Source organism: Symsagittifera roscoffensis, chromosome 3, assembly GCF_963678635.1.
Source record: "Symsagittifera roscoffensis chromosome 3, txSymRosc1.1, whole genome shotgun sequence".
NCBI lineage: Eukaryota > Metazoa > Xenacoelomorpha > Acoela > Convolutidae > Symsagittifera > Symsagittifera roscoffensis.
The window spans coordinates 24,913,521-24,928,683 of NC_087064.1; the positions used below are offsets into that span (position 1 = coordinate 24,913,521).

The 15,163-nt window shown below is 35.6% G+C and overlaps 1 protein-coding gene across 1 annotated transcript in view; it reads left to right on the forward strand.

The window, feature by feature from the left end:
* The window catches only part of LOC134841515 (leucine-rich repeats and immunoglobulin-like domains protein 2), a 441,437-nt gene that overhangs the window by 368,408 nt on the left and 57,866 nt on the right, over positions 1–15,163 (forward strand). The gene's annotated exons all lie outside the window — the stretch shown is intronic.

The following is a 15,163-nucleotide window of genomic DNA, read 5'->3' on the forward strand; positions in this document are numbered from 1 at the left end:
CTGCTAAAATTCTCTGCAATTATTGTCTTTATTGTATTTTACCTAAATTCATTCCAAAATGAGAAAGCACGTTTCCAATTTCTCATTTTGAGTGTTGTGTCCGGGTAATTTAAATAGCACTGTATTTCCCAATTGAATTGAAGCATCCTAAATTGTCTATTCAATGCTTTGCCCTATGCAAAACATATGATTTTTTTAGTGAGACTAGCGTGTGAGGGACTGTTTTAAAAAAATTTTAAAAAAAAAACTGTTTTGTATTTGACTTGACATAAATAAACTCATTTTGGGCCAATTATTTTGTCACTTGCTTGCACATCCAAAAAAAATTTAACAGCAAATTTTATTTTTCTGTTGAATGTATGATTAATTGGTGGTCGTTTTTGCTCATATGCGATTTTTTTTTAAGCAGGTGCGTGTAATTTTGGTAGAAATGAAACTTTCATGTTGATACTTAATGTGTACTCTGATGTCATTTTTTCCAAGTATGATATAAAGGGTCTTCTGCACTATCGGGAATTTCATTGAAAAAACGAGAAAACTAAACTTCACACAATTTTCATATTTCTTTTTTCAAATTTCTTTGTTCTTTCCAGTTCAGGAGTGTATCAACAGAAAACTTTCATCTCTTTTGTCCGAGCAATTGATGAAAAATAATTCAGAAACTTTTTCAGGAAAAAAAAAGTTCATGAGCAAAGCATTTTGCAGTTGTCAAGAGTTCGTAGCAAGCGATGTTTCAAAAAAATTTAAAATCAGAACTCGTAATAGACGAGAAATTGTATTGTTCAATTGAAGTTTTCAGGGATTGAAACAATCAGTTTCATTTGAAACACTCTTTTTCGACTGAATTGCGTCAAAAAGCCATAATTTGTCGAATTTTCAATTCTCTCAAATTTTTCATTGGGCAATACTTGGAATCTAAGTAAACTGGTTGTCTATACTTAAAGTGTTTCTGAAGCAAATAAGTTATACTGATTATTTGAAAATTTGCGTTTTTTTAAAAACATTTCTGAATTTTTTGAAACACTTATTGTTTTATTCACCATAACATTTACCACAAAAAGGTGGACGAAGTAGGCGGAAAACCAATAATTGTTTTGCAACTTGCTTGGCCTCAAATCGAACAAAAAATACAAACGATAAGGATTATAGTTTCATTTTGAGCTTGTCTTCTAAATGGGTGCCTTCTTTTTGCTTTGGTTGTTTTACTAATTATCATAATTGCGTATTAAGTTCACTATCTGAATCAGGCCCGTCTCTTTGACAATCACAAACAAATAAATTTTCTACAAAATTACTCCAAGAGTTAATATAATCAAGGACTTTAAACTGCTTTTTTAAATATCATTATAAAAATTACAAATTTCGTTGTAACATAGTAACAAGCCACATGAAATGATAATTTTTAAGACGCTGCTGCAAATTGTCTGCAATATTTTTAGATGGAAACTAGTCAGCAAGATGAATCATCAATGCCAAGAATCTTTCTAGCAGTAAGCCTACCGTCTTCTCATAAATTATACGGTCTTCTCAAAGTTTTCTGTTTTTAGGCACCAAAAAAGCTGGCTAAAATCGAAGCTCACGTTTCTTAGCAATAAAACGCACGAGTTTTGTCAACCCTAATGAGGCCAAAGTAAGTATTTTGTGAACTGTAAACAGATTCTGCCACAGGTTGAAAACCAATTTGTAGCAGAACTCGCAACGTTTGCTCATTTTCTTTGATCGTTGCCATTTTGGTTTCCACAAACCAATAGCTAAAACACCGTATCGCTCAAATTTGCCCCAAAAACAGGCAAAGTTGCGGTTTCAGCGACAAATTTTGCATTGCCCGCAACAAGTTTGAAGATTGATAGCGGAAGAAATCTGTTGTGGTCCTATTAAACAATAAAGGCTTTTATCACTCGAACAAGTTACGTGTAGCGGCCAGGCCGGACTCTAGTGGTGTTACCGGACAGGAGCCATCAGTAGCAGACGCCAGCACGACGATGAGGCCAGAAGACAAGAGGAAATAGCATTGTTTTGACCTTAAAGTCGGTCTGTAAGCAATTGGTTTGATTATAAAGGAAAAAAGTTTTAAAACATATTATGTAAATGGTAGTATTAATAGTATTTTAACCCTGCTAGTCCGTTCAATATCTAAATTAGCCCGAAAGCTTTTAAATCAGTGAGAGTTCACTCCAGTGCAGTCACTGTCGTGTCGCTCTTATCTGACGTCTCACATTCTGTACTCAAAACGATACAAAAACGTGTAGTGAATGTAACCGTTGATTTTTGTTGTCCTTGTGATCCTTCCTGCTCCTTCTTCAACTGCTGGATAGGACCTTTTTCTTCAATCACTCCACCCTTCCGGATTAACTGAAATTTACGATTAACGTGCCGAAACACTCAAATAACCCAACAGTACAGGTTAAGAAGAGACTACCTTTAATCGTTAAAATTGGGTTTACCCAACTCATTGACTGAATCTATCAAAAACAACAAAACTGAAAGTCGGATCGCATCTCGTCTGGGAAGGCACTTTCTATTGATTTCCAAGTTTTTTTCTACTATTTTTTTTCACTTTTTTTTCTTTTTTTTCTTTTTTTTTAAACTAGTATACTCTTTCTCTCTTTTTGTTTTTATATATAGCTTCAAAAGTTTTCGATCGTTTACTAAACTAGGTACGCCTATCACTCAAACCTTCACTGAACGGGAATTTTCTGTTTTAACTAAGAAAAAGCTTTCGCATTTTGGTATACCCTTCAAGAACCCGGATAAGGGTTTTAATTGAGCGTTAGAACACTCGCTGATTATGATGCTACATAAAACAACCAGTAGAGCCATGAAAACATATGTGCAACATTCGCCCAAAGAACATCAAAAACGACAAATTACCACGTGTCCAACAAGGCTCAGTTCTGGGACAGGTTCTTTCCTGCATAATTGACTGTCCAGATGTGCTCCAATTTTCAAACTCATATAAGATTGCAGATCAGACGAAAATATTGATGATAAACAGAAAGATCTTTGGAGTTACAAAATTACTTATATGTAATTGAGAGATGGAATACCAAAAAAAAATTGAGTTGGCTCTCGACTACTGCGCTAAAAATGTTTTCATAGCTGGAAATACCATTTTGCGGAACTAGCGAATCGCTTTCAAAAAGTGCAAGTACCAATTAGACTAATTAATTATGTTGGCTTTTATAGTGGATGTGTTATGTTGATGTTTGCGCCTGTTTGGCAGCACTTTGAGGGATTTTAGAGACAGGTCTGTCAAGTGGCGTTCGGGAGATGGGGAAAACTTCAGTTGTCTTGAAGAGTCCGATGGTGCACCGCTAGACTGGTCGATCTCAAGTTAGATTGTTCCTTTGGTCTGGTTTTTATTTTTTCATTTCAAACTTTCAAATTATAGGTCTTTTATTGGTTGAACTTTAAGTTCCCACTAACTGCTTATCAGGGATTAGTTCAGTCCCTTGAGATCCAGTCAAACTCCGTGTTTTACCCTTACGATTGATCAACTTGAAAAAAAAAATGCACGAGTAAAAGTTGCTAAAATCCCACATATTTCGGGTTGGTTGTGGTTTTCGTTTCAGTTGGTAACAAATCAGTTGCGTGGATTTTTCTCTTACAGACTCTAGAAAAGTCCAATGGCTTCAGTATCTTCTATGCGTTGATGTTAAATCTGTTGAAAAAACAACAATAAGTAATGATTTAGTGCCAGACAATTATGCTGATGCAGCCGTCTCAAATATCCGAGTACTCAAGAGGTTACTAAAAGACTCACATCTTCTGCTGGCTGCTTCGGATGAGCGTTTTGCTCCTTTTCGAATAAAAATTAACAAAACTTGTTGGCTTAGTAACCTCAGCGAGCCGTTTATACTTGTTTATCGGTATACTGGTATTTCTAAAGAATTTTTTGTTCTGGAATCCCCATAGAGAAGAACGAACTCCGAAAAAATTGAATAAAACGGCCTTCGGAACTTTTTGTTTGAATCAAGGCTCTGGCTCAGTTTTGGCTTCAGCTAAGAAGACACTGTGTTGATCGGTAAAAGATTTTTCTCTAAGTTTTTTAAGTCACAATTTCTTTTGATTATGTTTGACAGCGATTCAATGCAATTAAAGATAGTGAAATTGCAGAAAGAGATAGCCAATTTCCATCACCCTGTCTAACTTTGAAACTTCACGTTACATTTTACTTGTGATGTCTTTTTTTAGCAGTAAATTGACGAACTAAACTAGGATAGTACCTTTTTTGCGTAAGCTGTAACATAATTTGGAAAAGAATGTGTTATTTTATAGTTAAACTATCGTTGTGATAATTATGCTTCCAGTAATAACTGTTTTGGTTATTTGGAAAATTTCCGATAGTTATCGACTACAGGAACTAGACTTTCTCCTGTAAATATTGTTCCGTAAATTTTCTGCTGCTGTTGCTTAGACATGCTTCGGAGGACAAATTTGCTCCTTTTTGACGCACAACTATTAGAAATTATTGTCTGAGCAACCTCAGCGAGCCGAATTTAAGCTCCAAATCAAGAAAATTTAGAAATTTTTTTGATACCATAGTGAACCTATACAATTTGATAATGCACTTTCGGAAGGGAGAAGGAGCAGATCTAGATAAAAAATTCACCAAATTTTCGAAGTTTTTGTTAGGATGTTGAGCGGCAGTGCAGAATTTAGTTTTTTGAAATCGATTCTTAGGCTAAAAAACCTCAGTTGGTGTGGCAACACACCTAAATCCCTAGGACGTTTGTTTTTTTTGGTGCAAAGCTTATCAATCTCAAAAAGATAGACGGAAGGTTGAGACCTATTGCCATAGCAGCACGCTAAAACGCATCGCATCGCATCGAATTTTGTTGGAATAAAGAACCTCTTCGAGCGACAAATTTTTTTTCGGAAATCTACAGGTCGCGTGTGGCACTAAGCGATAGCAAAATTAGATGCACACTTAATTCGAAACCTAATTGAGCACGACGAAAATTCAAATTGCGCTGTTCTTTTAAAGGCCTCTAACTCTTTAAGCAGAAAAACAAAGTTGAAGTTTTCCGAAATTTAACAAATAAATCCATCATGCGTCCAGTAAACCTTGTTACCTTTTTAGGAAAACTCGATCAAACTGTCAAAAGACAGAGCTGCACAACGTAATCCTGAAGGAATAAAGAACCATACCCTTTTTGCAGAAACCATTCAGACGCTAGGAAAGCAGCTATAGTCGAAAATAAACAGTTGGTTTTTCGATGATAGAAAATTTGCCGACGACTATAAAGAAGTACTCCGAGACCTTAAAAATGACTGATACTTGGACTAAACCGTCAAATAAAATTAAAAACAAAAAAGGAATTTGGAATATTAGGATCTTCAATCGGTGAGCTTTGCCGTAAAAAACTGCTCGGCGGAAAAATTAAAGAGCTTCCAAATTTTCTGTTGTCATTCACAAATTATACGCCTAAAAACATTGCTTCAGCAAGCCAAAAATCCATTTTTTGCGTGCGAGTTGTTTCTTTTTGCAAGATTGTTTCTTTTTGGATCGCTACGACATATTATTGTGTAACTTGTTATGCAAGGTCTTTAGTGTGAAAAAGAAGTAAAACCAGTTATTACAAGCAAATCTCTGGCAACCAAAGGAGTATTTCTTCCACTCGCTTACTAGCTTTACCCGCTTTCTTAGCATGAGCAATTGGAGTGAAAAAAGCCCTTAGCAAATCTTTGGATTTGAAGAAGGTGGATGAATCTTATCCTGATGCGCTTAAAACTTTTTTAAATTCGGAAAAGCTGAATTGACTCCGCAAAACAAAATCATCAACGAAAAAGACGGCCATTTTTTACAGCGAAGGTGCAGACTTCATTTCAAAACTTCAACCAACGGACATAAAAATATTGAACGATTTGCAAATTAGATTTGCAAATTAGATTTGCAAATTAGATTTGCAACCAATGTTTGAACGTCATCCGAGCTAGAATCTAGGATTGAAACAGGCAAAGCAACAACTCAGAATCATGATTAGACTTTAAAGTTTGCAAAGGCTATAAAAGTTTTTTTTACCGAAGATGGTTGTCATGGCCGTTCAGCTTCAAAAATGCAGGAAGACTGCACTTTGTGTTGAAATCTGAACTTTGACTTCTATGAGTTGAAATCTGAATGCCCTTATAAAATAGGGGTAAATTTTTACTCACATTTGTTCTGCTTTAGAGCCAAAACACGACAGGATCTATCAGAAGCGACCAGACGGTATGACGCTTGTTCCATGGGCAGCTCTTTTGGGTTGTAACGGTAGTAGACTCTGCCCCCACTAGTATTAGTGTAAGTGGGTTTGGAATCTTAGAACAGCTGCCTCTGAAGCGGAAGAGAGAAAAAGTGACAGATTGTAAGAGTTAGTAGATGATGGAATATTTTTCAGCCGCTTTCATCACAGTAACTCTAGTCATATCCGTTTTTATCATTATCACTTCTATGTCTAGAACACTGCCAGGGTTCTGACTGTAACCTCGGTTATTATGATAACTATGGACTTAAAGAATAATTATCACTTTAAGAATAAAAAAAATACTTGGCAGTGTACTTGACACGGGGACCGATCCTTCAGCAGTTCAATCTTTTAGAATAAAAAGTAAAAATTGGGTCTTGTATCAGACCAATGCAACAAAACTGGAGCGTAATTGATTAACAGACGTAGTAACTTGCTCATTCTTGGGTCAAGCTTCCCCAATTAAGACAATTATTTCACGATTTGTCCACAAAACTATCAACTTCATTAATACAAGTATAAAGTACCATTGTTTTGTTCATTAGATAAAAGTCATCATATTGATCGGAGATGGATCAACTTTTTCTTTCAACACCTATATCTTAACAAAGATATACGCGCACAATGACACTCATTTGCATGTTTGTAAAACTCCCATGGAAGTACATACCGACGGAAAACATAGCTACGTCCTAAAACAACTTGTTAGAATCTAAAAACAGCTTCACATGACTTTAACTGTCTTTACCAAAACCAGCTCAGTGTGTGGTCCAATAACATCGGGTCGGCAAATTCAATACTTTTTAGGCCATCGGCCACACCGCGCAAATTAACCGAGTTGAATGCAGAAAAAGTGAGCTCATGGCTGGGTGTCAGTATCCCCAGACCACGAAGTCACTCCTAAATGAACTACAATAGATACTAGGTGGAATGTATAGATCAAAAAATAATAATCGAGAACAAAATGCCAGCAAATGATGACCGGCAATTTAAACAAAAACTTTTAATAAAGAAAGTACACGAGTTAAAAGAAGTTCGTTTCGAATCCGATAGTTCTTAAGGTCTCTTGAAAAAATGGGTAGGGTAGATTCAGAGCTTAAGACTTTCAGTTTTATAAGTTTGTTTGCAATACTTATTACCATTGTTTTGTTCATTAGATAAAAATCATCATATTGATCGGAAATGGATCATTTTTTTCTTTCAACACATAGCTTCTCATATTGCTAAAAGTGAATTAAATATTATTTAATTTCAATTCAAGGAACTCCGGGAAGCTAAAAGTTGTTAAACTACAGTATTCACTGTCTTTCTCATAAATTTCAGCTACTTTCCCGCAATTATTACTCAATTCTTCTGCTTGACTTCTCTTAGCATTTTCAGTTGTCGCGAGAAACTTGAGCATGACATGTTCAATTCAAAATTTTGAAAAAAATTTTTCTCCCCAAAATCAAGATTAAACGTTCAGCTCAAGGTCAAACTCTCAAACATGACCGACTGGCACATACTCCCCGGACTCAATATCGATGTCCTCATCGCGTGTCATTGTCTGTCAGTGAGCCCCAGAATGTCGAGTGCGTCTCAAGATACAGTGCCAATGGTCATTTACAGAAGTTTGCAGCAGATTTAACTTTATCTACACCCCAAAACTCACAGCCATGCAAAATTGTCATATTATCTCTAAACAGCAATCAAAATTTGCATCCACCTGCACCCTGAATTCCAGCTTTATAAGCTATTCATTAAAAAATCTTTTGTCGTGTCCAATCAGAAAATTGTCATGCAGCATTTTGATTTATATAGTAATTATAGTATATAAAAACCAATAATTTGTATGTTAAAATTTCTTTTCCGTGCCCTCAGGTTTCATCTGAGTTCACACTCAAGTACCTTTTCCTTTCACGCTCAATACTCAAGAACTAACTCCTGAGCACTTGTTTATACTTGTTTATTGGTTTACTGGTTTATCAGTATACTCCGTTTATACTTGTTTATCGGTATACTGGTTTTTCTAAAGAATTGTTTTGTTCTGGAATCCCCATAGAGAAGAGCGAGCTCCGAAAAAATTGAATAAAATTTCCTTCGGAACTTTTTATTTGATTCAAGGCTCTGGCTCAGTTTTGGCTTCAGCTAAGAAGACACTGTGTTGATCGGTAAACGATTATATCTCTAAGTTTTCTTATGTCACAATCTTCTTTTTTGATTATGTTTGACAGCGATTCAATGCAATTAAAAATAGTGAAATTGCTGAAATAGATAGCCATTTTCCATTACACTGTCTAACTTTGATATTTCACGTTACGTTTTACTTGTGATGTCTTTTTTTAGCAGTAAGTGGACGAACTAAACTAGTACAATAACTGTTTTTCGTAAGCTGTAACATAATTTGGAAAAGAATGTGTTATTATATATTTAAACTATCGTTGTGATAATTATGTTTCCAGTAATAACTGTTTTGGTTATTTGGAAATTTCCGATAGTTATCGTTTACAGGAACTAGACTTTCTCCCGTAAATACTGTGTCGTAAATTTTCTGCTGCTGTTGCTGAGACATGCTTCGGAGGACAAATTTGCTCTTTTTTGACGCACAACTATTAGAAATTATTGTCTGAGCAACCTCAGCGAGCCGAATTTACGCTCCAAATCAAGAAAATTTAGAGATTTTTTTGATACCATAGTGATACTATACAATTTGATAATGCACTTTCGGAAGGGAGAAGGAGCAGATCTAGATAAAAAATTCACCAATTTTTTGAAGTTTTTGATAGGATGTTGAGCGGCAGTACAGGATTTAGTTTTTTGAAATCGATTCTTAGGCTAATAAACCTCAGTTGGTGTGGCAACACACCTAAACCCCTAGGACGATTTTTTTTGGTGCAAAGCTTATCAGTCTCATAAAGATAGACGGAAGGTTGAGACCTATTGCCATTAGCAGCACGCTAAAAAGCATCGCATCGCATCGAAATTTGCTAGAATAAAGAAACTATTCGAGCGACAAACCTTTTTTTTCGGAAATCTACAGGTCGCGTGTGGCACTAAACGATAGCAAAATTAGATGCACACTCAATTCGAAACCTAATTGAGCACGACGAAAATTCAAATTGCGCTGTTCTTTTAAAACTAGAGTTCAAGAAGGCCTCTAACTCTTTAAGCAGAAAAACAAATTGAAGTTATCCGAATTGTCCCGAATTAAACAAACACATCCATCATGCGTCCAGTAAACCTTGTTACCTTTTTACGAAAACTCGATCAAACTGTCAAAAGACAGAGCTGAACAAAGTAATCCTGAAGCCCTACCCTTTTTGCAGAAATCTTTCAGACGCTTGTAAAGCAGCTATAGTCGAAAATAAACACTTGGTTTTTCGATGATAGAAAATATGCCGACGACTATAAAGAAGTACTCCGAGACCTTGAAAATGACTGATTCCGGGACTAAACCGCCAAATAAAATTAAAAACAAAAGAAGAATTTGGAATATTAGGACCTTCAATCGGTGAACTTTGCCGTAAAAAATTGCTCGGCGAAAAAATTAAAGAACTTCAAAATTCTCTGTTGTCATTCACAAATTAGACGCCTAAAAACATTGCTTCAGCAAGTAAAAAAATCCAATTTTTGCGTGCGAATTGTTTCTTTTTGCAAGATTGTTTCTTTTTGCATCGCTACGACATATTATTGTGTAACTTGTTATGCAAGGTCTTTAGTGTGAAAAAGAAGTAAAACCAGTTTTTACAAGCAAATTGCCGGCAACCAAAGGAGTATTTCTTCCACTTGCTTAGTAGCTTTACCCGCTTACTTAGCAAGAGCCATTGGAGTGAATAATTGCGCTGTTCTTTTAAAACTAGAATTCAAGAAGGCCTCTAACTCTTTAAGCAGAAAAACAAATTGAAATTATCCGAATCGTCCCAAATTTAACAAATACATCCATCATGCGTCCAGTAAACCTTGTTACCTTTTTACGAAAACTCGATCAAACTGTCAAAAGACAGAGCTGAACAAAGTAATCCTGAAGCCCTACCATTTTTGCAGAAATCATTCAGACGCTTGTAAAGCAGCTATAGTCCAAAATAAACACTTGGTTTTTCGATGATAGAAAATATGCCGACGACTATAAACAAGTACTCCGAGACCTTGAAAATGACTGATTCCGGGACTAAACCGCCAAATAAAATTAAAAACAAAAGAAGAATTTGGAATATTAGGACCTTCAATCGGTGAACTTTGCCGTAAAAAATTGCTCGGCGGAAAAATTAAAGAACTTCAAAATTCTCTGTTGTCATTCACAAATTAGACGCCTAAAAACATTGCTTCAGCAATCCAAAAATCCAGTTTTTGCGTGCGAATTGTTTCTTTTTGCAAGATTGTTTATTTTTGCGTCGCTACGACATATTATTGTGTAACTTGTTATGCAAGGTCTTTAGTGTGAAAAAGAAGTAAAACCAGTTTTTAAAAGCAAATCGCCGGCAACCAAAGGAGTATTTCTTCCACTCGCTTAGTAGCTTTACCCGCTTTCTTAGCATGAGCCATTGGAGTGAAAAATGCCCTAAGCAAATCTTTGGATTTGAACAAGGTGGATGAATCTTATCCTGATGCGCTTAAAAGTTTTTTAAATTTGGAAAAGCTGAATTGACTCCGCAAAACAAAATCATCAACGAAAAAGAACGCCATTTTTTACAGCGAAGAGGCAGACTTCATTTTAAAACTTGAGCCAACGGACAAAAAAAAGACTGAACGATTTGCAAATTCGATTTGCTACCAATGTTTGAACGTCATCCGTGCTAGAATCTAGGATTGAAACAGGCAAAGCAAGATCTCAGAATCATGATTAGACTTTTAAGTTTGCAAATGCCATAAAAGTTTTTTTTTTGTACCGAAAATGGTTGTCATGGCCGTTCTTGCTTCAAAAATGCAGGAAGACTTCCTTTTGTGTTGAAATCTGAACTTTGACTTCTATGAGTTGAAATCTGAATGCCCTAATAAAACAGGGGTCAGTTTTTACTCACATTTGTTCTGCTTAAGAGCCAAAACACGACAGGATCTATCAGAAGCGACCAGACGTTATGACGCTTGTTCCATGGGCTGTAGGTAAGCAGCTCTTTTGGGTTGTAACGGTAGTGGACTCTGCCCCCACTAGGATTAGTGTAAGTGGGTTTGGAATCTTGGTACAGCTGCCTCTGAAGCGGAAGAGAGAAAAAGTGACAGATTGTAAGACTTAGTAGATGGTGGAATATTTTTCAGCCGCTTTCATCACATTAACTCTAGTCATATCCGTTTTATCATTATCACTTCTATGTCTAGAAAACTGCCAGGGTTCTGACTGTAACCTCGATTATTATGATAACTATAGAAGAATAATTATCACTTTAAGAATAAAAGAAATACTTGGCAGTGTACTTGACACGGGGACCGATCCTTCAGCAGTTCAATCTTCTAAAATAAAAAGTAAAAACTGGGTCTTGTAGCAGACCAATGCAACAAAACTGAAGCATAATTGATTGACAGACGTAGTAACTTGCTCATTCTTGGATCAAGCTTCCCCAATTAAGACAATTATCTCACAATTTGTCAACAAAACTTTCAACTTCATTAATACAAGTATAAAGTAGCGGTTAAAAAAAGATATACGCGCACATTGACACTCATTTGCATGTTTGTAAAACTCCCATGGAAGTACATACCGACGGAAAACATAGCTACGTCCTAAAACAACTTGTTAGAATCTAAAAACAGCTTCACATGACTTTAACTGTCTTTACCAAAACCAGCTCAGTGTGTGGTCCAATAAAATCGGGTCGGCAAATTCAATACTTTTTAGGCCATCGGCCACACCATGCAAATTAACCGAGTTGAATGCAGAAAAAGTGAGCTCATGGCTGGGTGTCAGTATCCCCAGACCACGAAGTCACTCCTAAATGAACTACAATAGATACTAGGTGGAATGTATAGATAAAAAAATATAATATTAGAGAACAAAATGCTAGCAAATGATGACCGGCAGTTTAAACAAAAACATTTAATAAAGAAAGTACACGCGTTGTTTAGGTTAAAAGAGTTTCGTTTTGAACCAGATAGTTCTTAAGGCCTCTTGAGAAAATGGGTAGGGTAGATTCAAAGCTTAAGATTTTCAATTTTATTGCAGTACTTTGCAGTACTTATTACCATTGTTTTGTTCATTAGATGAAAGTCATCATATTGATCGGAGATTCATCAACTTTTTCGTGCAACATCTAGCTTCTCATATTCCTAAAAATGAATGAGATATTATTTAAATTCAGTTCAAGGAACTCGGGAAGCTAAAAGTTGTTAAACTACAGTATTCACTGTCTTTCTCATAAATTTCAGCTACTTTCCCGCAATTATTACTCGATTCTTCTACCCGACTTCTCTCAGCATTTTCAGTTGTCGCGAGAAACTTGAGCATGACATGTTCAATTCAAAATTTTGAAAAATTACTTTCTCCCCAAAATCAAGATTATAGGTAAGCAGCTCTTTTGGGTTGTAACGGTAGTAGACTCTGCCCCAACTAGGATTAGTGTAAGTGGGTTTGGAATATTGGTACAGCTGCCTCTGAAGCGGAAGAGAGAAAAAGTGACAGATTATAAGATTTAGTAGATGATGGAATATTCTTCAGCGGCTTTCATCACAGTAACTCTAGTCATATCCGTTTTATCATTATCACTTCTATGTCTAGAACACTGCCAGGATTCTGACTGTAACCTCGGTTATTATGATAACTAAAGACTTAAAGAATAATTACCACTTTAAGAATAAAAGAAATACTTGGCAGCGTACTTGACACAGGGACCGATCCTTCAGCAGTCCAATCTTCTAGAATAAAAAGTAAAAATTGGGTCTTGTAGCGGACCAATGCAACAAAACTGAAGCATAATTGATTGACAGACGTAATAACTTGCTCATTCTTGGGTCAAGCTTCCCCAATTAAGACAATTATTTCACGATTTGTCAACAAAACTATTAACTTCAATAATACAAGTATAAAGTACCATTGTTTTGTTCATTAGATAAAAGTCATCATATTGATCGGAGATGGATCAACTTTTTTTTTCAACACCTATATCTTAACAAAGATATACGCGCACATTGACACTCATTTGAATGTTTGTAAAACTCCCATGGAAGTACATACCGACGGAAAACATAGCTACGTCCTAAAACAACTTGTTAGAAACTAAAAACAGCTTCACATGACTTTAACTGTCTTTACCAAAACCAGCTCAGTGTGTGGTCCAATAACATCGGGTCGGCAAATTCAATACTTTTTAGGCCATCGGCCACACCGCGCAAATTAACCTAGTTGAATGCAAAAAATGTGAGCTCATGGCTATGTGTCAGTATTCCCACAGCACGAGGTCACTCCTAATTGAGCTACAATAGATACTAAGTGGAATGTATAGATCAAAAAAATAATAATAGAGAACAAAATACTAGCAAATGATGACCGGCAGTTTAAACAAAAACATTTAATAAAGAAAGTATACGAGTTGTTTAGTTTAAAAAATTTCGTTTTGAACCAGATAGTTCTTAAGGCCTCTTGAGAAAATGGGTAAGGTAGATTCAAAGCTAAAGATTTTCAGTTTTATAAGTTTCTTTGCAGTACTTATTACCATTGTTTTGTTCATTAGATAAAAATTATCATATTGATCGGAGATGGATCATTTTTTTCTTTCAACAAATAGCTTCTCGTTTTCCTAAAAATGAATTAGGTGTTATTTAAATCAGTTCAAGGAATTCCGGGAAGCTAAAAGTTGTTAAACTACAGTATTCACTGTCTTTCTCATAAATTTCATCTACTTTCCCGCAATTATTACTCGATTCTTCTGCTTGACTTCTCTTAGCATTTTCAGTTGTCGCGAGAAACTTGAGCATGACATGTTCAATTCAAAATTTTGAAAAATATTTTGTCTCCCCAAAATCAAGATTAAACGTTCAGCTCAAGGTCAAACTTCCAAATATGACCGACTGGCACATACTCCCCGGACTCAAGATTGATGTCCTCATCGCGTGTCGTCGTCTGTCAGTGAGCCCCAGAATGTCGAGTGCGTCCCATGATACAGGGCCAATGGTCATTTACAGAAGTTTGCAGCAGATTTAACTTTATCTACGCCCCAAAATTCACAGCCATGCAAAATTGTCATATTATCGCTAAACAGCAATCAAAATCTGCATCCACCTGCACCCTGAATTCCAGCTTTATAAGCTATTCATTTAAAATTTCTTTTGTCGTGTCCAATCAGAAAATTGTCATGCAGCATTTTGATTTATATAGTAATTATAGTATAATAAAACCAATAATTTGTATGTTAAAATTTCTTTTCCGTGCCCTCAAATTTCATCTGAGTTCACACTCAAGCCCCTTTTCCTTTCACGCTCAATACTCAAGAACCAACTCCTGAGCACTTGTTTATACTTGTTTATCGGTTTACTGGTTTATCGGTATACTCCATTTATACTTGTTTATCGGTATAGTGTTTTTTCTAAAGAATTTTTTTGTTCTGGAATCCCCATAGAGAAGAGCGAGCTCCGAAAAAATTGAATAAAATGGCCTTCGGTACTTTTTTTTTGATTCAAGGCTCTGGCTCAATTTTGGCTTCAGCTAAGAAGACACTGTGTTGATCGGTAAACGATTATATCTCTAAGTTTTCTTATGTCACAATCTTTTTTGATTATGTTTGACAGCGATTCAATGCAATTAAAGATAGTGAAATTGCAAAAACAGATAGCCATTTTCCATTACCCTGTCTAACTTTGATATTTCACGTTACATTTTACTTGTGATGTCTTTTTTTAGCAGTAAATGGACGAACTAAGATAGTATAATAACTGTTTTGCTTAAGCTGTAACATAATTTGGAAAAGAATGTGTTATTTTATATTTAAACTATCGTTGTGATAATTATGCTTCCAGTAATAACTGTTTTGGTT